Source organism: Sminthopsis crassicaudata, chromosome 1, assembly GCF_048593235.1.
Source record: "Sminthopsis crassicaudata isolate SCR6 chromosome 1, ASM4859323v1, whole genome shotgun sequence".
Classification (NCBI taxonomy): Eukaryota; Metazoa; Chordata; class Mammalia; order Dasyuromorphia; family Dasyuridae; genus Sminthopsis; species Sminthopsis crassicaudata.
The window spans coordinates 515,627,666-515,653,856 of record NC_133617.1 but is presented as its reverse complement, the minus strand read 5'-3'; the positions used below and the strand labels follow the sequence as shown (position 1 = coordinate 515,653,856).

At 35.1% G+C, this 26,191-nt stretch overlaps 1 protein-coding gene across 1 annotated transcript in view; it reads right to left on the bottom strand.

Moving 5' to 3' along the window:
• AOPEP (aminopeptidase O (putative)) overlaps positions 1 to 26,191 on the bottom strand; it is a 504,306-nt gene that overhangs the window by 7,724 nt on the left and 470,391 nt on the right.

Sequence of the window (26,191 nt, the reverse complement as noted above, 5' to 3'; positions counted from 1 at the left end):
CTATAATTCCCCATTGTTTTGTTTCTAACTGAAGAGAAAAACAAAAGCAGAAACATCTGAGTAAAACAGCTCTCTTAACAATGGAAATAGTGTGTACTGGTATTTAAAAAGCTAAATTTATATTTTAAACCTCCCCCCCAACAAAAATATATTCTCTAGAATTTTGTAAGCATAGATTAGTCAAAAGAAAAATCTAAAATCTGACAATACAGAAAAGCTTAATTGCTGCAGAGCCTGCTTTCTAAGAATAAAATGAGAAAGTGTTTTGAGCATTCAAATATAAGGCAAGATTATTTCATATTACCTTAGAGTGTTTCTGGTTAAACAACAGGGTTGAACTGTATAGGGCCTAACTAATGATTCTTTATATTTACATGTTTCAGGCTACTTGAATTTAAAAAGAAAAAAACAAAACAAAACAAAACATCTACTGCTGTGACTTTAAGTGTCATTTCCCACTGCATCAAAGCTTCCTCAATTATAGTCAATGAGCAGTCTAACGTTTTATATTCCATTATTGGTTCAACATCAGCTCAAAAGGGGAAGTAGTTAAGTGCATTAAAAAGCCTACTTACATTACAGCTAGCTTTTACTGCCTTTGAGAGTGGGAGGCACTTTATAATAATCAGCTTTTTGTGGTAACAGTAAAATGTAAGCGGTTTCAATATTTTTTGGCAGTCCAACTCCAAATTATATTATTATCTACTACTTTAGCAAGAACTCCTCTTGAAGATAAATTTATGGACAAACAATTAAGAATGAAGGAAAAGAAAAGTCTTTTAGAGTTTCATTTTTCTCTGAGGCTCTCTACATGGTCCAATTTTTAAACAGTGATGATAAATGGGAATTCTATTGCTCTGTACTCTCCTATACTGAGAACATTCTGAATTTTCAGGAAAGGGATGCCATCTTTAGTAACTTTATTTACATTGATGGAAAAATTTCAGAAGGTCTTGTGAATGAACAGTCTCATTATAACCATTTAACAAGGGAAGACTGGTTTGGGGAAGCAAGGAATGTGAGTGAGATCTTTATGTCTTTAACAAATGGTCCCCCCCCCCCCCTATAGAACTAATGAAAAACAGAGAAATGCACAGAGAACAAAGAGCTGATTCCTAAAATAAAAGTTTGAGCACAACTTCCACATGGTCAGTCTGGGCACAAAGGCAGTCATATCTAATTCAAGGGGAACTAGAACTTTTACCTACTCCACCCAACCCACATACCTTTTATACTCTTATTCAAAGATCAAGCACCATTTTGCAAAAAAAAAAAAGGGTGGGGGGGAGTGAGTAGGAGGGGGAAGCTTCTCATGGAGTATCTATAATATCTACATCTATTGCAGACAAATCAACTAAATAGAAAAAGCTTAATTAATGTTTGTTGATAGATTGTTATTTTGGCCTACAGCTATTTGAAACAGTAAAAAAAAGGGATGTCTCTAGATCTACTTGGCTTTAACTTGAAAAGAAGGAAGACTTTTTGTTTGCTCTCAGTGAATTTTTCTATTTGCCATGAAGATTTTGACCCTCATCTTCTCCCCTGCCCCTCTGGAGTGACAAATTCGAAGGAAGTCATACCAAGGTGAGACAACCTTACTGTACACAGATGCAACCAGGTATCTGAACAACTATCACTCAAATCTTTTTCACTTGGGGAAGGTTATAGAAGTTTATGAGAAAGGTTTGGGAGGTTTTCCATACAAATGTGAAATATTTTTCTCTTTTCAGATCATTAAAATTATTTCTATTTGTGGTTAATAAGCAATTTATTTTTAATAATTGTGTGCACTGTCTGGACAAAATATACCCTGCCCCCACCTTAAGAGATCACATTACAACAGGAAAGGTAAAAACAAGATCCCTACATAAAGCTAAAAGTGTTACTATGGACAGGATGTTTAAAAATAAGCCACAAGGATGAGATATGGACTAATGAGTACCTACTAGATGTTTCCTGTTTGAATACTTGGTATTTTACTTTTAAAATATCTACAAATATCTGAGATAAAACCTTGGGAAAAAGTTCAGCAAAAAACTGATGGTCATTCCCCACCAAATTGGCAGTCTGCACCTCTATAAATCAATTAAAGATATACAAAATTTATTAAGAATGAAATTCTCAGCAAATCACATTCATTTCCCCAAATAAGATTACAGTTTTTTTCTTAAACAAACCAACCAACCCAACCTTCATACCTTAAAGAAGAATAGTATATGGAAGGAAAGAGAAAAGAATTTATTAAGTTCCTACTATATACCAAGCCCTTTATATAAACATTTTCTCATCTAAGGCAATGTTTAGCACAATATCTTCAGCAGAGAGGGAAAAAAATAAAAGTTGTTGTAGTAGTGATAACTATAACAACTAACCAATGATAAAGACTTTCCTTATAATTAATTCAGCAACATAAGACATTAAAACTAAAAGTTAACATAACTCAACTTTTCTCAATTTATGGGGGTTAGTCTACTCCCATGTGTATTCTTTTTCTCTGTCTATTCTTTGGTACTTTTTTATTTCTCCAGGAAGAATATGGGCTCCTTTAGGACAGAAGATTGTTTCCTATTTCTTTATCATGTCTTAACACAAAAGAGAATGTTTTTCACAGAGCAGTTATTAAACCAAATGATCTCCCACTGTTCCTCTTATGGATTTTTCAATTCTAAAAAGCAGATGACCCAGAAAGCAGACAATATAAGTACCTCCTTTACCTGAACTCCTGAAGACAACACCCCTCTCTTTCTAAATGGTCTTTAGTTTGTTGCTTTATCCCTCCCTCAGCTGTGGAGGGAGACCCTAAAAGCAAAATTAACCACCGGGAAAAGTATCATTCTTTGCTGCTAGACAAGTAGCTTTCACCATCATGAGTTTCAGTTTTACACATAATATAGCAGGGCACAGAGACCTTCTGTTATTCACATATTCTGCCTGTGACAGAAAACTACATGGCAAGAAGCAGAAGAGAACTAATTTTTAAAAGTGAGAATGCAAATTTGCATTTATTTGTTCTTTGAATCATATCCATCCACTATCAGTATCTGAAAGGGCAATGAAAAACTTGGACTTATTTGTAAATCTAGCACTTAACTTAGATATCTGCACTCAAATTGAAAGGGAGAAACTACCCCAAATAACACTTCTTTCTTAAAAATATCATCCTCACCACTGAATTCTCCCTTCCTAGCCTAACTACATTAGAACCTTGTTGATTAAAAAATCTGTGATTTAAAGAGTCATTAAAAAAAAAAAAAAAAACTACTACCAAAATTTCTGAAGTTATTTACTAGATTTATTCTTGAAATGATCTAATATGAAAAAAGGTGTAAAAATAAGCTAAGAAAAGAAAGGAAGAATGAGAAGCAAGAGAAAAAAATCAATGGGGGAGAATGATAAAAATAAAAGAAGGGACAAGTGAAAACAAAGAAAAAGAAATGTGGGAGAAATTAGTGAAGTCTCTTAAGTACCAATTACTCCCCATTCCCTCTGACTGATCTATCAAATAAGTTAAAACAGCAGCAATGATGGTGACGAAACTTCAAGTTTAAAGAATTTTTAATATGTTCACATCTATTTTCTCTCCATTTGCACAACCTGATGAAGTTAGTGAAGGTATTATCAGAGAAAAGGAAGCCAAGCATCTGATAGGCTAAATGACATACTCACTTACCTATAGCTAATTTGGAGGAGGTAGAGGAGAGGGCCATTACAAACTTTATTCTTAATATAGTGTATTTTCCTCTATAATAATTACATTTTATATTTAGAATAATACAGCCTCAGATTAAGACATTATTTGAAACCATACTAACTACTTCTGCCAATACTTAACACATATTGTGTTCTTCAAGAATGGCATGGGAGAACTTAATAAGGGAGGTGACTGATTCATAGAACATAAAAGATTTTATATAAAAAAATTTCAACACTTTATGTGGTCACAAATTACCAAATTATTTTGATTCTATACATAAATATATCACTTTGGATTTATTATTAATTTTTTAAAAACAGGCCTTCTATTTTCTTATGTTTTTATTATAACTGTCAGTAGCTCTAGTTTGTTTGTAAGCCAAATCTTAGAGTAAAACACACTGAAGTTCAGTCTTGAATGATGGGTGGGCCTGAACCTCTGTGTACTTACTGTTCAGTCCAAGAAAAATAAATTTGCTTTTCAAAGCTCTCTATTCATAAATTATGGGAATTTGTAATGTGCAGTCATTAGTACACAGGTGGTATTTTTAATATATAAATTCTATTTCCATGGATGGAAATTTATTTGAATAAGATTTTCCAAGTTGTTGAATCATTTGAGAACAAAGCCTGGTGATAATGAGGGCACAAATGCTCAGATGGAATATTGGCTCAGCATTGTGACCTATTCTCACTGTTCCAAATCCCATTAAAAGCAATTGTAACAACAAACAAGACACAATGGGGAATGGAGTCACCATACAGCAAAAACTGGGAAAACTGGATGGCTGTTTTTCAGTTTTAAAAAACTCTATAACTCTGAACTTCATGCATGTGAAACAGTGAACTAACTGGATTAGCAACTTAAAATATTTCATTATTAATAATAAATTATTTTTTAATTGTAAGAAAAAAAATTTGTCTTATTTATGGAAAGGACATTAAAAAAAACAACAACAAACCAACAATAGCAAACTGAAAATAGTAAAGTGACACCAGGAGTCAGGAAGAACTTAGTCCATATCCTGTCTCAGATACATTCAGTAAAACTATGTGATTACGAGGAAGTTAACTTTTCAGCCTCAGTTTCCTCATCTGTCAATTGGAAAGAATAATAGCAGTTATGTTACAGAGTTGTCGTAAGGATCAATTATGTATAATACTTTGCAAACCTAAAGGTGCTATTTAAATGTCAACTATTATTAATAGTGGTTTAGAAAGATCAAAAGATTCTGAGAGAAATATCTGAAGGAACTGATGACATCCACATGAAAAACCAAGGTCAGAGAGAATTTACAAAGAAGGAAATATATAAATTTTTGAAAGCTTTTTTTTTTAAATGAGAGCATAATGAATCTGTTTTATTTTATTTTTTCCTAGTAAATTTATTTATTTTTAATGCACATTACTTTATGAATCATATTGGGAGAGAAAAATCAGAGCAAAAGGGTAAAACTTTTTCCATTCAAAATGGGAAAAATTTAAAAAAAATTATAAAAAAGAAGTGAACACAACATGTGTTGATTTACATTCAGTCTCCTTATTTCTTTTTCTGGATGCATCACTCATCAAAACCATTTGGTATTGGCTAAGAAATAAAGTGGCAGATCAGTATTTGATAAACCCCCAACTCCAACTTCTGGAATAAGAACTCACCAATTGATAAAAATTGCTGAGAAAACTGGAAAATAATGTCAGAAACACTGCATAGTGTTTCTCCACTCCATCTCATACTCCATACTAAAATAAGGTCAAAATAGGTACATGATTTGGGCATAAAGGATGATACCTAACAAATTAGGAGAACAAGGGATAATTTGCTTATCAGATCTTTGGAGAAGGGGGAATTTATGACCAAAGAAGAACTAGAGAACATTATGAAAGGCAAAATGGACAACTTTGATTACATTAAATTAAAAAAGAAATATATAATGTTAATGGTCACTTATGAAAAAAGAGCAAGTTAATTCAAACATTGAATTAGTTTTATTCTGAAGAAAGAAGGAAGCCAGTAAATATCTGATGAAGAAAGGGAGAAAAGAGGAGAAGCAAAAGGTCTGTGTTTTAGGACAGAAAAACTGAGTTCAGCAGAAAGAAAACAGATTAAACTACTGCAACAGCAGGGAGTCCAGCAGGGATTTCAAGGTCAGGGTTACTGGAGCAGTCCGAGGACCTCAGGGGCACCTGGTACTTGCAATATCAAAAGCATGAACTGCAAGCACCTGGCAGGTCAGTGGGAGGAAGGTAAGGGGCAACTCCTGCCTTCATTCTCTCACTGCTCCTAATTCTATTACTGGGCTTCACTCCTTGGCCTGAGTCACCACTGTATCTCCAGCTTTGGGCTTGCTGATACCAGCCCAGAGTACTATCATGTACCTGTGGAAAGAACAAGAGACCATTCCTTAAGAGCAGCAGGAGAGTCTTCGTTCTGGAGCCTCCCTTTTCTTGAGCAAAATCTCAGTAGCAAGCCCAGAACTCTCCCTTTCTTGACTTTGTATTATGCTCTCCCTAGATACTGCCAAACCCTCTGTTTAAGGCACTACTACTGATCGAGGTGCTAGTTTGAGAGAGGGATTTCCCTGGCACCCCTTCTCTGCTAAATTTCTCAGAAGCACAAGGGAAAAAATAGAGACCAAACTTGGGAGGATTTCTTTAAGTGTTGGGCTCTTTCTAAATGGGTGGCTTGCTTCTTGACTGTGTCCAGAATTTAGCCATTTAAAAAAATCTAGGCTGACTGATCTCAGACAATTGTAAATTGTTGATTAACACTAACATTTACTTTTATTTATTTGTGTATTTATTTATTTGTTTGTTTATTGCTGAAGCAATTGGGGTTAAGTGACTTGCCCAGGGTCACACAACACTAACATTTATTAAATGCCTACCATGTGCCAGGCACTGTGCTAAATATTTTACAAATATTACTTTTTCTGTTGCTCAAAACAAGCCAGGAAGGTAGGTGCTATTACCATCTCCATTTTACAGTAAGAGGAAATGGATGCAGGCACAGGTTAAGTGGTTTGCCCAGAAGCACACAGTTAGTTAAGTGTTTGCGGATGGATTTGAACTTGGATTTTCTGATTCTAGGCTCAAGACTTCATCCACTACATGGGCTAACTGACCCCATTTATTAAAAAAATAAAGAGAAATTCAAAACCTGAAAGGAGCACAGACATATCTTAGTGTCTCTGTTATCTGCCCTTTACCTCCTGTAATTCTGTCAAGTGAATGGAGAGAAGGAACTCAATATCACCCCAGTTATAATTTGTTCCATCCTTTAAAAAGCTTAGGGATTTGGTGAATAATTTGTGCTTTGTTCTACATATTTATTTTAATTACTTTTTGTAAAAAGAAAGAAACAAATTAACATGCTTCTCATCACTTTAGTGGACCGTTTGGGATAAGGAGAATAAAAGGTGTGAAGTAGAAAAATACATTCCCCAGTGTACCTCTTCTCACTCTTTTTTCCCCCCAATTAAGAATCAAATGCTATAAACATGATTGAATTACATCTTGACAGTCAGTGCTTGATGATCCTTGCAAATGGAAGGGAATATAAAACCTCAAAGAATCCTGGGCTCTATTTCCCACAGACATTAAGATATGCTAGGCCAGTGAGCTAGAGGAGGAGGAGAACTACTTTTCTACCCTCTTCCCACCTCCCAGAATGGTTTCTTGCAGCCCATCCGTTCCTGAGGAAGCAGGCCATGGGCACAAAGCCTAACCATAACAGAGCTTCCAAATCACTAAATTACCACAAGTACTCTTAAGACCACAACCCAGTTAGAAAGTTTCTAATTCTAATCCTGAGGCCCAACCCTCCAACTAGACTGCCTCCACAGCAGAGGTTCTCAGTTATCAGATAATAGGAGCAGCCTAAATTTAGACCAGATTTCTTATTCTAAGGTACATGAACTTAAAAATATATGTACATGACTATATATTAGACATATAACTCTATTTTAATATAATTAGTTTCCTTTTTAACTTCATGTGTCTTTTTATACATTTAGAAGTAATATTCTAGGAACCCATATGTTTTCCAGATTGCCAAAGGTGTTTGTGACACCAAAAAGGTTTAGACAAAATCTCTAAGAAATGAACAATAGTGTAACAATATCAGGGAATATAGTATTTGCACCAACATGTGCACAGTGCTAAGCTTCAGGCTGATCAAGGCAAGTTAAAGCACACAACCTGAGGATGACATAAGCCAAAAGAGATAACAGTGATGTGACTATTCAAATATGTATTTTTATATACAATGGGAAAAACCTTCAAGACATCAATAGAACTGAGCTGACAATTAATCCTTCCAAGGCTATACACAAGTGTTAACAGGTATGGCATGCTAGGAACGTAAGAGTGAATTACTGGGGCACTGCACAAAGGGAAGCAGAAAGTTACCGTGGGTGTTAGGGCTGGAAAGACCTTCAAGAATACCCAGTTCAGCCTGACATAAGAACAAACAGGAAACAAACTATATGATGTGGCTAGCTATCCATATAACTGTCATTCTAACCCCCCAGAGGCCCAAAGTCATCACCCAAGCTATATGGGTATGGGGACTACTTAGATTTTAAAACCTGAAGGTACCTTAGAAAAAGCCTCTAGTCTAAACCCTTCGTTTTATTTTATTTTTTAATAAATTTTACAACTATACTTTTTTTTTGACAGTATATATGCATGAATAATTTTTTATAACAATATCCCTTGTATTCATTTTTTCCAGATCTTTCCTTCCCTCCCTCCACCCCCTCCCCTAGATGACAGGCAATCCCATACATTTTACATGTGTTACAGTATAACCTAGATACAATATAATGGTGTAAATCCAATTTTCTTGTTGCACATTAAGTATTGGATTCCGAAGGTATAAGTAACCTGGGTAGATAGACAGTAGTGCTAACAATTTACATTCACTTCCCAGTGTTCCTTCTCTGGGTGTAGTTGTTTCTGTCCATCATTGATCAGCTGGAAGTGAGTTGGATCTTCTTTATGTTGAAGATTTCCACTTCCATCAGAATACATCCTCATACAGTATTGTTGTTGAAGTGTACAGTGATCTTCTGGTTCTGCTCATTTCACTTAGCATCAGTTGATTTAAGTCTCTCCAAGCCTCTCTGTATTCCTCCTGCTGGTCATTTCTTACAGAGCAATAATATCCCATAACCTTCATATACCATAATTTACCCAACCATTCTCCAATTGATGGGCATCCATTCATCTTCCAGTTTCTGGCCACTATGAAAAGAGCTGCCACAAACATTTTGGCACACACAGGTCCCTTTCCCCTCCTCAGTATTTCTTTGGGATATAAGCCCAGTAGTAGCACTGCTGGATCAAAGGGTATGCACAGTTTGATAACTTTTTGGGCATAATTCCAGATTGCTCTTCAGAATGGTTGGATTCTTTCACAACTCCACCAACAATGCATCAGTGTCCCAGTTTTCCCACATCCCCTCCAACATTCATCATTATTTGTTCCTGTCATCTTAGCCAATCTGACAGGTGTGTAATGATATCTCAGAGTTGTTTTAATTTGCATTTCTCTGATCAGTAGTGATTTGGAACACTCTTTCATATGAGTGGAAATAGTTTCAATTTCATCATCTGAGAATTGTCTGTTCATATCCTTTGACCATTTATCAATTGGAGATTGTAAACCCTTCATTTTATAGATGATAAAAGTGAGATCCAGAGAGTTGCTTATGGTGGCAGCAGGAAGACCTTGAAGATTGCTATATAAGTTACCCCTCTGATTGGATGATCAGCACATTACTAATTCAACCCAGTGTAATCTATATTGCTAGAAGTTGACAGCATTTTTATGCTTCAAAAGGGAGAAAATTTTCAGAGGAAATAGGATTTCAAGCAGTACAACAATTCAAACAGAGAGAAGGCATTCCATGCCAGAAAACAGCATGGCCTCAAGATGGTGGGTAGTTTCTTGAACAGTAGCCAGTGAGAGCCTACAAAAAGTACACAAAGTACTCAGGTGCCAGTTAGAAAGTTTTAGAGAAAAACAGGTTGTAAGAGTCATACGACAAAGGGAGAAATGGAGGGCAAAAAAGTTTTCCATTTACTTCAGTGAAGCCCAGTGAAAAGTGGGATGACTCTACAAGAACTAGTTTTTGTTCCAATACTTCCCAGTTAATGAGAGAAAAGATTACAAAGTGGGAGAAAGGGATCAGATAATATGGAGGAAACCAGATGAAGTCTTGCTAAGAAAAATCAAACAGAAATCTCTCTAGAGAGAGAGATAAATGATAAATACACACACACACACACACACACACAATGCTGGAATGAAAACAATTTATGTAGTAAGATAGAGCAAAGTCATTTCTCCAATAGTACAAGGGAAAAAGGGCTGGCTCATGGATGAAGAGCTGTACCAGGATTCAAGATCTAGTATTGAATATGGGGAGAAAAAGGAAGAAGAAAGAAGATATGGAATGTGAGTATATGTGTGTGTTTATTTTAAGTGATCTAAAGATTCCAATGTTAGACCTATAACCCAAGAAAGAACAATATTTTTTTTAAAAAGGCCCCAAAGCATATATACACCAAGATATTTATAGCAACATTTTTCATAGTATCAAATAACTGTAGAGAATGTTGATCAGCCATCAAATAAGAAATAACCAAACAAGTTATATTACATGAATTTACTTATTTCCTTCCTAAATCAGCTCAGGTCTATACTAGCTTCTATTCATGACTCACTCGTCCTCTTGTCTTATCACTGATCATGTCTTGACTACCCTTGAATACTGGTTTACTCTTACCTTCTGTCTCCTTGTTTCTATTCATACATACTAAACAGATTTGAAAGAAATCAGAAAACCACACTGATTGGGTCTACTACAAATAGGTATTATCTGATATTAATTGAGCCCTCACAGCAGCAAGGCAATTCTACTCACCTCCAATTTGCTACTCTACTTTTCCAACAGTGGCCATTCCAAGCCTCTCTTCAATTCACTCACAATCCCCTACCCTTTTCCCCCTACAAATTCTCAGGTGAGGATCTCAACTCATTCGGCACCAAAACCCTGCTCTCTTTATTTTTTTATCCCTCAGAAATTTTCCTCCCCACAGTAAAGCTTTAAGTCCCATTTCTGCCTGACTTTGTGACCGATAAAGGCATTTGATCTTCTGGTGCTTTCTTAGTCAAACTGTGTCACACAATCCCCAGTAGAGTCGGAACCAGATTAAAATGTAACAGAGAAAATACTTAAAATATACAAAAATATAACATAATGTTACATTTTTAAAACCAAGGCCAATATAGCATCTTTAGATATATATTAGTAAACCCTTCTTCCATTTGAGTTTGATACTATTACTCCAGGCAACTCTCTAAAACTCATGGGACCAATCTGTATTAGTCTAGTCCTCTCATCTATAAATTTAACATAGTAATAGCAAAACTTTCCTGATTATTGTTGTGTCTTCTGACTTTTTTTTTTCTACTTCAAAAAAAAAACTCAACTTGTGTAATCTATATCAAATCGCTTACTGTCTCAGAAAGAGAGGGAAAATGAGAAGAAAAGAAAAAAATTTAAAGGAATGTTAAAAACTGTCTTTACAGGTAATGGAAGGAACAAAACTACTTTGAAATGATGCTCTGCTTAGTTTTCTTACTTCCTGCTTTTGCATATGTATTACCATTTACCAATTTCCCCAACTTCAACTCCTTCCAGCCATAAATAAAAGTCTTTCCTTATAACTAGTAGTAGTAGTAGTAGTAGTAGTAGTAGTAAATGATAATTACCATTGCACTTCAAGGTTTTGAAAAGTGCTTTACAAACATTATCTCATTTGATCCTCACAACAACACTAGAAGGCAAGTGTTATTATTCCCATTTTACAGAAATAAATATGGGCAAGTAAAACAAATGTTCACATTAGCTGTGACTACAAATGTTTGCCTCATTCTGTACCTGTAGTTCACCACCTCTGCCAAGAGATGAGAAGCATGTTTTGGCATTTTCTGAAGTCTTAATTAATCATTACCTCGATCAGATTTAGCATTTCAAAATAAAGTCTTTCAAAGTTGTTTTCTTGCCACTAGTTTCTCTCTTCCTTGCCATTTGCTTTTATGTAATTTATTTCTTTATATATTTGTATATTTATTTCTTTGTTTTTTTTTGCTGAGGCAATTGGAGTTAAGTGACTTGCCCAGGGTTATACAGACAGGAAATATTAAGTGTCTGAGGTCACATTTGAACTCAGGTCCTCCTGACTTCAGGGCTGATTCTCTATCCTAGCTGCCCCATGTGATATATTTATTTATTTACATATTGTCTCCCCCAGTGAAATGAAAGTTTCATGTGGGTAGGGATTTCATTTTTTGTCTATCTCCATAAATACACACATCTCCCAAGAAAAATAAAGTTAAAAAAGCATGCTTTAATCTGCACTCAGGAGTTCATCAGTTCTTTCTCTGACAGCAAAGATAGCATTTTTCATCACGGGTTGTTTGGAATTGTCTTGGATCACTGCTTTGATCTGAGAAGCTGTTACTAGGTACAATGTTCTCCTGAGTCTACTCAGAGTTACCTTTTTTCAATGCACACCTCAATTTGTAATATACTTTGGAACCTATGCAACTAAAAATCCCTATAATAAGACTGTTACCAATAATAGCCCATTCATTCTTCCATAAGTTAACCTCCTCAAGTCTTAAGAGACCATTATATCCTATAAAATAAATGAAATCTTCACAGGCCAAGTTGATATCCTGTCAGACTCATAAGGTAAAGGGAGATTAGACATAATAGCATAGGAAATGTTCTCTTGAGCATTGTTCTTTTTGTAGCCATCACATCATCAGTACAGTTCAAATATACCCTAAAACTTCTAGCTCCAAGATACTAAAGACAACCTGCCCTCCACTAATGGTTTTCAAACTATAGCTGGTTAAAATTCTGGAATCATAATGCCCTCCAGAGAAAGAAATTAATCCTAGTCCAAAATTCTCCAAATCCACTGACACCTCTTCTGCTAGAGATCTCTGTGTATTTAGAAATTGAATTATATTTGTTCCCAATTTAAAGCACTTCACACAGTTGCCTTATTTATCTTCAAAACATTCTTGTTCCCAATGTCCAATCAATTTCTTATATCAGCAAGAATGTCTCAGGTGCTAATAGTCTTTAATTCCTAATAGAAGGTTGCTCTAATAATAATTTAGGGCAGTTTACAAAAAAACTGAGCTGAAATGGCGAGGGGAAAAAAGGGAGAGAAAGGAAGAGGGCCAGAGAGGTAATAGGCAGAATTTGAAATCCTGAATCTGTCACCCAGGCAGAATTCCCTTTTTCCTATTTTACACATGATGAAATTCTCATTTTGTCCAGATCTTCTAACACTCTTAATTGGGCCTCTCTGCCCCACTCAGTTTTTAACCTTGAAGAGGTTCTTCATTTTGAATTACTTGTATTGTTTCCACAATTTAGGAAATTATATTGCACAGTAAACTAGTAAAGTTTTCTTAAGAAAGCTAGATACCCATTCTTGTTGTTTGCAAATAGGATACCTTTTCTTCTTCTTTTAGGACTTAATTTTTAAATGTTAACAAGAAAGAGATAACAAGATACCAGGAGAATTGATCTAGGACGAGAGAATACATGTTAAGCTAAAAATTAAAGTTCATGACTTATGAAAGCTAATAATTCTATCATAATGAATAACCTGCTTTTTAAATGTGTGCCCGGATAAGATTTAATTTTGCTTTACAGTTAATTTACTGCTGTTGAAAGGAGCATGCATTAAAGCCTTAAGTCATTTGTAAAGGAGGTACACAAAGCAAACAGGATTCCCTAGTTAAGTACCTAGATTCAGGGCTATAATTATGTATGGACTGTTTATAATAACAGGCCAACTATGTGGATGAGTTTAGAATACAGTAATCCAAATTCAGATCCCGTGGGAGCTAAACTTTTCTGAGGTACTAGAAACTACATTTACTTAGAATCTTACAAATTTAATTAAAAGGGTTTTTAACTAAAAAGAAATGGATGCAAAGAGTAGAAAAGCTGCCTCTATATATCCACTAGGCTTGATCCCACAAAAGGAGCTATAGGGTAATGGTAAGTATAGCCATTAAGTCTATAAAAGACAATATTCAAGAAAGAAGCTATTAAATACAAAATTTCAACTGTCAATGTACAAGACTACAAAGTATAGCAACATGAAAATGGAAAACAGATTGCAAAGGAGGCAGATCTGACCCTAAAGATATCAGAGACTCTGGGGTAGGAAGGTGGGAAATTCTGAGGAAAAAAAATAGATGAGTAGTTTAGGAAACAGATCATAAGATCGGAATGAAGGCATGAACCCAACCTATCCAGACATCTGCTACTAAAAGCAGAACATGCAATAATTTTTTGACTTGCTTTAATGATAATTTGATCCTTCAAGAGATAAAGAAAGGGAAATTTCCATCATGGGTCTAATAAGGAAGACAAAGGAGGGGAAAAGAAAGAAAAGAGCATGGGAGTAAAGGAGAGGAAAAAAAATGGTTTGGTGGAGTGAAAATTATTAGAATTTTAAGGATGTACATTGACTATTTCATCTTAGAATTTGTGATAGAAAAAAATGGAAGAAAGCTTGCTGTAGTCTAACTTGTATCCTGTATTTAGGGCAAACATTTAAAAAGGTTCAGAGAAAGGCTACATAGGATACTATACAATGAAAATTTACAGAAGAAATGTGCCCAAGAAGGATGGGGATTTATTATGAACAAAATTCTGAAGGCAGAACAAAAGGAAAAAAAGGAAAAAATAACACGGATGTATAAGGAACTTGACAACCAATTTAGATTTTTTAAGAAATGTATGCTTGGGGCAGCTAGGTGGCACAGTGGATAGAGCACCAGCCATGAATTCAGGAGAACCCAAGTTCAAATCTGGTCTCAGACACTAAATACTTCCTAGCTGTGTGACCCTGGGCAAGTCACTTAACCCCAGCCTCAGGGGGGGGGAAAAAAAGTGTATGCTTTTAAATACCTTTTAAAATGATAAACTGCTCCAACTCCTTAAATTTAAAGAATTTGGGTGGGGGTACCTGGCATTTAAAATTTTATGTTTATGTTGTATTTTTTAATTTAGTTTATCTTATTTCAGCTAAATAGTGATAACACTAATTTTATGTTGAGATGGTGATATTTTGCATATCTCTGTATCTTAGGCTTATATATATATATTATCACAAATTTAGACAGAATAAAATAACTACAAAAAGAAATAAAAACTGCACAGAGGTTTGAAGCAAATAGAAGAACCAGAAAGAAAAGCAAAATAATTAGACAGAGACGCAAAAATCATGATAGAACAAATCTCAGAATACGCTCAGAGATAGAAAAGCTCAGAGTAACAAAAAAAGCATTGTTTTTAAAGCCATATTAGGAGGAAAAAAGATTGATGAAAGGGATAAAGTCCACTGCCCTTTATGGCTGGGACAAGCTAGAAAGGACATAGGACTCCTTAAATTTTTATATTATAAAAAGAAGGCTCTTTGGGCTGGTTTTATATTTAATACACACTTAAAAAAAAACCCAAATTGTGCACAACAAAAATTCAGTTTCATGAAAAATCATTTTTGGAGGGAGAGAGATGGAAGGCAAGGATATCTTCATGTAGATATCTGTCTAGCTAACAAAAAGAAAATGTTAATAATAATAATGATAATAAAAGTACCTTTGGGAATAACTTTCTATAATTAAAAGTAACATTCTTTCTACAAACTCGATAATAGTGTCCATGGCTCAATAAATGTTGACTTTAAATTCATATATTCATCTCCCTGATTGGATCATTAAGCTTATATTTTTAAAGTAATTTTTGTAAGTTTATACTTAAAAATTTATATTTAAAAATTATTAGAAATAAGTCAGCTGATAGACTTTATTTACCTTGCTGGTATTTTTTTGATCAGAGAGCATGGTACACGTTACCTAGATTCCAACTGCAACTCTTACATTCAATTAGCTACTTTAAACTTAAGTATATCTGTAAGCTTCTTTATGACTCAAATTTCTTTGTATCTTAAATGTAAAAAATGTTAAGATGGTTACTATTATAATTATGTAATTAATTGAGAATGTTATTGAAACATTTTATTTTCAATCTATTAAATAAGCTCCTGACATTCAGAGCCCTCATGCATCATGGATTTACCAACCTAACATGGCTTATAACAAAGTTAAACAATTTATGGCTAAAGCAATATGGGAAGATCTACAAGAAGGTGTGACAATTATATGCTGATACCTTCTATCTGTATGATCTCTGGATAAATCATTTAACCTACTTGGATCTGTTTCCTTGTTTGTAAAATGAGGGGGCTAGCCTAGATCACCTCTGAAAGTTTCTTCCAGCTCCCTTATCTTTGATGCTCTAATAATGGACAAAAATCCTGTAGCTCCAAAATCTAAAGCTATGGGACAATATTTATGAATAACGAATACTAAGTAGGAAAATGCTGATGTGATGAAAGCTATAAGCAAATCTAGTTACATTTCATGTGAACCAGAGGGAAGACTAAATGATCAGGGAAGAAAAAATACTTTAGTGTATTATATTCCTTTCTAAAAGGGAGAAAAATTACCTTTCCCACCAAAATTCTTATGTATCAAAAGAAGCAGTCTCTCACGTGATGATCTGAATCCAAAGCATGCATTTTGATTTAATAATTTCATCCCTATTATCCCTCGAGAACATGTATTAAATGCATTTATGTTTTCTAAAAACATTCTATAGCCAAATCTTTAACCAAGGATACCAGTGGCAGTGATCACCAGTAGCACCAAATCATCAACAAATGTTAAAAACATTCTTAATAATTCTTGATTGCTAAATCAACTATATTTGAATTATATGGAATTCAAGAGGGTATAATATTGCATCTTTCCACGTGTGAGTACCAGTTCTTGTTAGAAAGGAGGAAAGCAATGAGTCCCATAACTGGATTAGGGTCACCTGACTGGATCTGGCTGTTTGGATTCAGGCAGAAATATTTCCACATTTGAAACTGCCATCTTGAGGGAAAAAAAGGGTTAACACTCCCAAAGGAAAAAGCTAAGATTCACACAGCATTTCAATACTTGCAAAACACTTTATATAATTTCATATGAAATTTCATCACAACTCGAAGAGATATGTTTTTATATAGTATTATAGGAATAATTATTCCCATTTTACAAATAGGAGAAAGATTAACTGGCTCATTCTTGTTCATGCAGATAGTGTCAATATTAGGATTTAAACCCAATCTTCAGGCCTGTAGCATTCTATGTGCCTTCTCCAAAACTTGGAATGGGAGAAAAGTGGCTAAGTAGCTGGATTAGAACATCAGTGTAATGGAGAAGTACAAAATGTCCTGCCTGAGTCCAATCCATGTAGAGGCTTGATGAGCTTGCTGCTGAAAGGCATCTTACACCACCACTTTAGAGAAATCCCATGCATCTTGTGATTGTTTACTGTTCATTTTTGGATGGTGTCACAAAGCATTTTGACTGGCTATTGAGTTGGAAACTGAGTTGGAAACAAATGTTTCAGGTAGATGGTTTTCTTGCCTGGTAATTTTTAAGTAAGGAAAAATTGGTAGGAGCTGCCAAGAAGGGGAAGCTGCCTGGCCATGTGTTCCTCAGTGCACAATGCTTCCATTTCTGCAGTTTCTTCTTTTACAGTTTTAGGCGAAGTGCTTTGAGATGGGAGAACTGAGTGATCAGTAAGAGAGTCCACTGACAACCAGAAACAGTAACAATTCTGAGAAAAGCACAAACAGTAGCCAGGCCATCCGTGTAACCAAGCCCATCAAGGGAATGACATATATAAGAGCCAAAGTCTGGAGTAAAGTTGATAGGACTCTAAACAGGGAGAAAAAGGACTCCTGCAAGAATTTCCTTTTTGTTTCACATGTGGCCTAGGAGGTGTTAGGGAAGTCCCCACAAAGGAGTTATAGTACTAGGAGATCAGGGATCCTGAGTCTTGCTTGCTTGCCTAAGACTGGCTGGCAGGGGGCAAAAGCCATGGAATGCAGGATAGGAAGAGAGCATGTTAGAGCTATCTTTATTTTTTTTCCAAAGAAAACCATGCTCATTTTGCTGAGTAATAATTCATTCCATCAATATTGCTCTATTCACCAAATGCTAAGAAGATATTAGAAATTTCTGGCTGAAAACAGAAAAAGAAATTAATCCTGAATGCTGCTCCCCAAGCAATGTTCATAACATATACCTAACCTCAAATGAAAGGCAAAGATCTAAATAGGGTTAATGGAGTCTGAACCTCTTTGCCATACTCAGAGGTTAAGCCCTCTGCAAACTCCCAGGGGAAAAAGATGACCAAGCTAGAAATTCAATACAAAAACAACACTGATCAATGGATAGAGTACCAGATGTTCCTCTTTATTTTCCTCAATTCAGCATATTTTCTTGCTATATAAATGGTTCACCTAACATTCTACCTTTAGAATCTAAAGAATAATATATATATATATATATGAAATACCCAAAGGTGTAAAAATTTGGAGTAATAGGATACAAAAAAGATTTATTTTAATCACTGTAGCACTTAGGGAAAAATTGTGATATTGTAACTAGAGTAATTTAGAAAAAATTAACTAAGACTGGTGGCTTCTAGCCAATTTGTTCACTGTGGTGCCTTGAGAGATTACTGTACTCAGAGAGGGTATCATGTTTGACCAGCATGTGGGTAAAGCTAGTTGGACCAGGAAAAAGCAGATCTTTGCAGTTCAAAACCTAGTGGAATAAAATGCAGACCAAGCAGTTCATAATAGCTTAGAGAATGTATTTTTAGTGGGTCTCCATAAAGAAATGTTTTTCTATGTAATTATATTAAAATAGTTGTACCTACCAACACAAACATCAGTAAAGTCTCAAAGCTTTAGTTATCAGAAAATGTTGCTCCAGGTTGCTGAAGTTTTCTTCCCAATGTGTGTTTTAAATTCTATATTCCCCTGACATGCTCACAGCTATGCAAATACCATCATATATATGTATATATACACATACAGATGGTAGGGCTTTATAGATGTTTTTACAAAACTAAGGCCAAGGTTTTTGTAGCAATACATTTTTCTTCCCTTTACTGCCCTCAGGTAGCAAGCAGCACAGACATTGAAATGGAAGAAAAACACTTTGCCCAGAAAATAATCTGGGATCTACAAACCACTTCAAACTTTCATGGGCCAGACCACAAAAGTAGAAATGAGTGCCAATGATCTTTGGCTCTTTCGTATGGTCTGAGCAAATAACTTGTCTATTTTTAGTTACCATTCTTAATGGGTTTTTTTCTGTCCCTTAAACATAACCCCCAAATTTTAGTGTGCTATAACATAACAAAAAATATACAAAACAAAGGCCTACAAGGCAGAAAACAACTTCGGAATAGATACCTATGAGAGATGAAGAAATATTTTACTGAACAAAGTGGGGTCAAATTCAACTACCTAGTATTGTCCTTTTCTTGTCTTATCTCTTCTAAGATATACTTTTATAGTTGTTAACCATAAAAAGGAATATCTTTTTAGAAGTTAAATTGGAGGAAAGAACAGAATCGAAGGGACAGCACCGTTATTGCAGATGGACACTAAGAGAAAGCAGAACTAAGCTCAATTCTTTGTTTCTTTTTTCCCTGAAAATAAATACAAACTTTGCACCTGAAAAGACAAAACAAAAATGGTGAAGCAGCAGTTGATAACTACGATAAGTAAGGGAAAAGTAAGAAAAAGTTGCCCTTTACAAATTCAAGTCACAGGTTCTGATAAGTACATCCCAACATCCCAAAAGAACTGATAGATGCCATTTACTGAGCCAAGATCTTGGAGAATGGGAAAGATTCCACAGAGCTGGAGAAAGGCAAACTTTATCATGATTTTCCAAAAAAGGGAAGAAAAAATGGCTCTCTCAAATCTTTATATAGCACTGGGTTTGACTGTAATTCCTTGCATAATTTTAGAATCTATCATTAAATAGTTAGCTAACAACCAGAACGGGAAGCAGTGACCACCAAGAGCCATCCATGGTTTTATCAAGAATAGGTCATATCAGAATAACTTCATTTCCTTTTTTGACAGGATTACTAGAATAGCAAATCAGGGAATTCTTTAGAAGCACTTAGCCTAGAATATTAGCAATGTGATGGATCTTTAATAATACTCTTCTTGTGGACAAAACAAAGAAGTGGACTAAGCAGGAATCTTAATAGGAGATATAATTAAAACAGCAATTTACCTGATAAAGATTTGGGTGTTTTATTTGATTGCAAACTCAAAGCATCAATAGTGTGAGATGGTAGTCAACAACAAGAAGAAATAATGTGGATTTTTTAGGTTAAATGATATTGTTGAGGATTAAGTATATAATAATATTGCTGCTCTTTGCTCCAGTAGGTCAACATCCAAAACACTTATTTTCATAGGAAGGACATTGATAAACTAAAGGATGATCAGGATGGTGAGGATCTTTAATGGTAACATTGATTGATATAACTGGGCATCTGGCCTAAAGAAAAAACAATTGGGAGAACATGAATCACTTAATCATTCAAAAAGTATTTATTAAGTTCTTGCTACTTGCCATAGGCTGTGCTAAGAACTGGTGATAAAGAGACGTACATACATTTAATAGCAATACATTGCCACATGCAACAGACCTAGCCCTCAAGAAGTCCACGTTTCATTCTGGAAAACAATGTGAGTTTAGATAAACATATGCAAAGTAAGTTTTGTGGGAAAGGACTTGTTAATGGGAGAATCAGAATCAGAATCCTTCTGTAGGGAATGGCTCTTAACCGATTGAGTGTTAAAAGAAGAGTGGAATCCTACCAAAGCAGAAGTGAAGAAGTTCATGAGGGACAGTCCACCCAGAGTTAAAGAAATGAGACATGAAGTGTCACTCATGGGAAATAAGTGGGAGGTCTGATGAGAAAAATCAATGGCATATCACAGAATAACATTCAACTATTTGGGAAAATAGCATGGAGCCAGATGGTGAAAGGTTTTAGATGCCAAAGAGAAAGAAGTATTTATATATTGTATCTGAAGGACACGAGGGAGCATCATGTCATCTGAAGAGCAGTGAACAGCTTAGGAAGTGGAGGACATAGGTTTTTGTACTAGGCAGTCTACCTTAAACTTGATTTGTGGTTTAGTATGCTATTTCGAAACAAATAAATTATCATTAAAAAAACAACCCACACCAATTTTTTTGAACATGCATCTCTAAATCCCTAAATGGAAAGTAATAGAATAGACTGAGGTTCACATAAGCACAAATAACATTCCAACCTATTCCCTTCAAGAAATGTTTCAAATATTAAGTTGAAAATGAAGAGTGGGTTAGCTTCATGAAAATCCCCACATCAGTATGGCATTCGAGCAATACCTTCTCCATCCTCTCCGATACTTCCCTGTGATGTTGGATGGGCCATGAAGAAGCAACCACTTCTTGACAATTAATACTTGACAAAAAGATAACATTTCCCATAATATTTTCAGGAGTTTGTGAAATACATTCAGGTATTAATTACAGTAAATAAAACTAAAGAGCTAAAAGTGATGTACAACCTATAGTGTATTTAGCTAGAAACTAATAAGTATAAAATACTGTTTTGTCTATGTAGCTAAATTTTAAGTATTCTGGTGCTAACTAAAGTCCATTAGCTTCCTTTTCCTTTTCTTTCTTTTCTTTTAACTGTTTATTAATACCTCCACCAGAGGGCAGGAAAGGGTCAAAGAAAGGAGATTAAACTACAACAAATGCGATTTTGCTACCTTGATCTTGGAGGTACAGAAAGCCAGAGCAGCTTGAGAACACTACAGCTGTACACGATGTCTATGTCTAGTGGAGGACATATTGTAGGTAAACTCTAGACCCAGGTTCAGAACAAAGCAAGTCTGTTAATTTATTTTTTTCCCTGTGGTAAAGGCAATGAATTTGGGGGGAGAGAGAGAGAGCAGCCACTGGCTAAATTTTTGTTTAAAATAAGTACCAGCATGTTTATATGGCACTTTAAAGTAAACCAAAAAGTTTCCTCATAACTCACAGATGGGCAATACAAACTCAGAAAAGCTCACTTTTCTTTCCATGGTTAGATAACTAGTAAGTGTTTCAGGATTTCAAACTCAAGGTCTGATTCCAAGTTTGGGATTTTTATCCATTATACCGTGCTTCTTCTTCTCAAGGTTTTAATTCAAAGTATCACAAGGAATAGCTGAGTCAGGGCACAGGGGAGAGAAGGGCAAGAACACATGATCAAGGAGTAAGACCAGTCACCAAGCAGAAATGTGGAATTCTATTCCTTCACACTTCTTTTCCACTACAACATCTACAAGCCCTCTCGATCCATTTAATAAAAGTTCTTTTATGATGAAAAAAGAAATAGGAATCCTATTTTAAAAGATTCTCCAATTATTCATTAAATGCTGAGTGACAAAATAGAGCCAAAGGTGGGGGGGGGAGAGAACCATATTGTAGAGAGAAGAACACAGCATTAAGGATTTGGAACACTTGGAATGGAATCTGCCACTGGACCCTGAATTTAATCTTAGCTTCAACGTCTTCATCTGCAAAATGGCAACAACACTACAATGCTTTTTTTTTTTTTTTTACCATAAATATATAACCCACAAAGAAAAATGTGATCTATTCTTATTAGCAGGGAATACTTCCTTCCTCCAAATATGTCAAGACATATATTTTTAAAAGGAAGACATTCCTGAGGAAAATGAACAAGATTAGAGTAATCTCTTTCTTCCCTTCTCCAATCTACTCTTGTCTGTTTTAAAGCTCTGAAAGAAAAAGCATAATATATTGCCCTCCCCCCAAAAGTGTAGTTTTCCAATTTTAACCTTAAAATTAAATCAGAAGAGTGGATAGAGAGCTGGCCCTAAAGCCAGAAGAACCTGGGTTCAAGCCTCACTTCTGGCACACTTGGCTATGTGGCCCTGGGCAAGCCACTGAAATTCTCAGTGCTTCAGCCAACTCTTTAAAATTATAAATTAAAAAAAAAAAACAAAAAAAAAAAAAACCCACCAGCCAACCGGCATTGGAAGAGGAAGTTTATTCACCTGGCAGTCCCCTATACCAATGGAATCTAATCTAGTCCCTATCCCTATCTAACCATCTTCCAATAAGCTAATTTAAAGCACACCAGATCTCTGCCATCTGTAATCTGATTTTAGTCCAGTCAAGAAGACTGAATAAACAAGAATCTTTGTACCTGGGAAGGACTTAAGAAGATACTTGTAGCCAATTGGCACCAAAATGAAGGTTTGCCATGTCTCACATGGAAGAAGCAGAGGGCATCAGTCTCTTTTAAGATTTACCATATTGCCAAGTTGCCACATCTTATTTTTTATCTTCAAAAGAAATTACTAATCGCTTCTATTCAAAGACAGGATGCCCAGTTTTGAGTCCTCCTTCCTTTCCGGTAAAATTTGACAGTGTAGCATCTAAAGAACTTTATTTCTTTAAGGGGTAAAATTTTGGGGGACAACATGCTAAGTCTGTTCAATAATAAAGTATAACAACGTCACACACACTTACACAGTCATGAAGGAAATGGGAAACAAAAAGCCATTCTCCTTTAATTCTAGTAGTAGAACTATCAGTATATTTGCTGCAACTTTGAAATTTATTAAAAATTGCTGGCACAGAGCTGATTCCAGCTACAATTCTACCTATCTTTAGGACTCTGTTGAACAATTTTCACGAGTGCAAATATTTCTCTGTGGATAATCCAAAATGCCACTACTGTCTGGCCATGGTTTCATGAGCTAAAACCACATGCAATTAAGCCATTGTTGAAAATTGGTCCTGACAATATTTGCATTCTGTATAAAGCATCAAAAAAAAAATGTAATGCTTTCTTTTTTATTTGAAATTCAGTATAGTGCTTTAAAAAAAAGTGTTAGGCTGGAAGTGCCATTCGTGGGCTTGATCCCATTGCTATCTGGCTTTAAAGAAGCTTTGACTAGCTTAATTTCTGACTTGGCTCAAGTATAGCTCTGATTAGACAACATGGTTTCAGGGGTTCACTATACTGGTGCAATACTTGGTGTGGATATACTTGGTGATGTTCTAGTCCTATTATACCTCTCAGAACTCCTGAGCTCAATCAGTGAAACAGTGGAGTTGTGAAACAATCCAACCATTCCTGAAAAACAAAGGCTTCAAAACTGAGCATACCCTTTGATCCAGCACTATCACTAGTAGGTCTGTATGGCAAAGACAATAAAAGAGGGAAAAAGACCCACATGTGCAAAAAAGTTTGTAGTGAAAAGGAATTGAAAATTGAATAGATGCTCATCAACTGGGGAATGGCTGAATAAGTTATAGTATATGAATATAATGGAATATTTTTGTCCTATAAGAAATGATGAGCAGGATGACTTCAGAAAAGCCTGGAAAGACTTACACGAACTGATGCTGAATGAAGGACTAAGAGAACACTGTACACAGTAACAGCAAGATTATGTAATTAAGGATCAATTGTGATGGACTTGGTTCTTTTCAACAGTGAGGTGATTCAAGGCAGTTCCAATAGACTTGTGATGGAAAGTACCATCCACATCCGGAAAGAATAGCATGGAGACTGACTGTGGATTAAAGCATAGTATTTTCACCTTTTTGGATTTGCTTTTTCTTTCTCATGGTTTTTCCCTTTTGTTCTGATTTTTCTTTCACAAAATGATTAATATGAAAATATATTCAAAATGATTGTATACATATGTGTGTGTGTGTGTGTGTGTGTGTGTGTGTGTGTGTGTGTGTGTGTGTATAAAACCTATATTAAATTGTTTGCTGTCTTGGGGAGGAGAGAGGAGGAAAGTAGGGAGAAAAAAGTTTGGAATTCAAAATCTTACATAAATGAATATTAAAAACTATCTTTACATCATGTAATTGGAAAAATAAATTATTGTTCAAAAAAAAAATCAATCCAACTGTTTCCCCCTTCCTTGATAGTGGGGATGATAGGCATGCAGCGCTACCATGTCCATATACACAGAAAGGGAGGAGGAAGGGAGGATTAGAGGAGGAAGAGAATGGAATTATTCCTTGAGCATTAATAACTATGGTGTTGATTTTACTAGTAGAAAGAAATACAACTAATTATTATTTTTTGCGTTTCAAGGTTTCCTATAAGAAAACTCTATTGAGGATTATATTCTGCCTATTTTGAAGAAAGAACACTTCCAAATAGTAAATGGGGATTTTCAAGGTTAGGAGGGAAAGAAAGATTGTTAAACTCAGCAAATGATGATATCCATGACATAAATCGACTTCAGGTGCATGTTTTGCACCCTCAAGTCCTCCATAATTAGAAAGAAATCCTGAACTTATTTTTATGACTCATGTGAAGAGCAGTTCTAAAGTTCTAAGATAAAATTTGTGTTTAAAAGTACAGAAAAGATATAAATGCTTATAAATAGTATTATTATTTGTGTTTAATATTCTTCAGGATTTATAAATAAAAAAAAAAACTCAAAACTTGTCATTCAGACCATAATCCAAGACATGGTCTAAATTAAATTTGGAAAAAGCTAAAATAATCCTTGCTTTGGGACACCATGTATATGGTATTTAGTTTTTTTGTTTTTGTTTTTATTTATCTAATTTTGATTGGTTTGGCATTTTCCTTCCAATAAATCATGAATCAGGGCTCCTGTTGACATGGAAGGTGCAGTTTTTATGGGATGGAGTTTTTAATGGATTCTTGGGTCAGAGTTAAGTCCAATAAGAAACAAACTGATATACCTCAAAAATTCAGACTATCCTTTGGAAGAACCCACAAGGTTGTTTTTTTGACCCTGTAAGCATGAAAACATATTTACAGAACCAAAATGAGGCTAGTACTATTGATGGGACTATAATATGTATAAAAGTACTATTGGTAGTAAATAAGCTTTTTCCACACATTTGCTAATGTATTCTGTTGGATTTCCAGTCTTTTCCTGTAAAGCAGGTAAAAGCTAATCACACAAAAGATTTGTTTTCCCATCTTCCAAGGTACTCTCTTTTACTAGAAGAGAACCTCTTGAAAGACTTACATTTATCCATCATAGGTGCTACAGGTGACCAACCAACTTTCTGGTTCCATGCCTATGGCTCTGTAACCAAGTGACAGAGACTTAATTAGTAGGAATGAGGCTGTTTGTGAACTAGCTGCCAACAGGCTCACTACAGAATGACTGATTTATAGTGTTCCTCATAAGAAGTTAGAGGCAAGAACCCCAGGGGGGGAAAAGGCTCCATTAGTACTTGACAAGTTTAGGATTAAATAATGACGGCAGAAGTTTAAGGATTTACCTTCTGTTTTTAGCACATTCCTTCAAAGGAAGTTTCTTCCTGACAGCCTCCAGAAAATGTGGATTGAGGAGACCGTATGGGAAGATTAGAGACAAAAACCTGGTTTTCTTTTTTTTTTTTTTTTGGTTTGGTTTTTTTTTTTTGTTTTGTTTTATT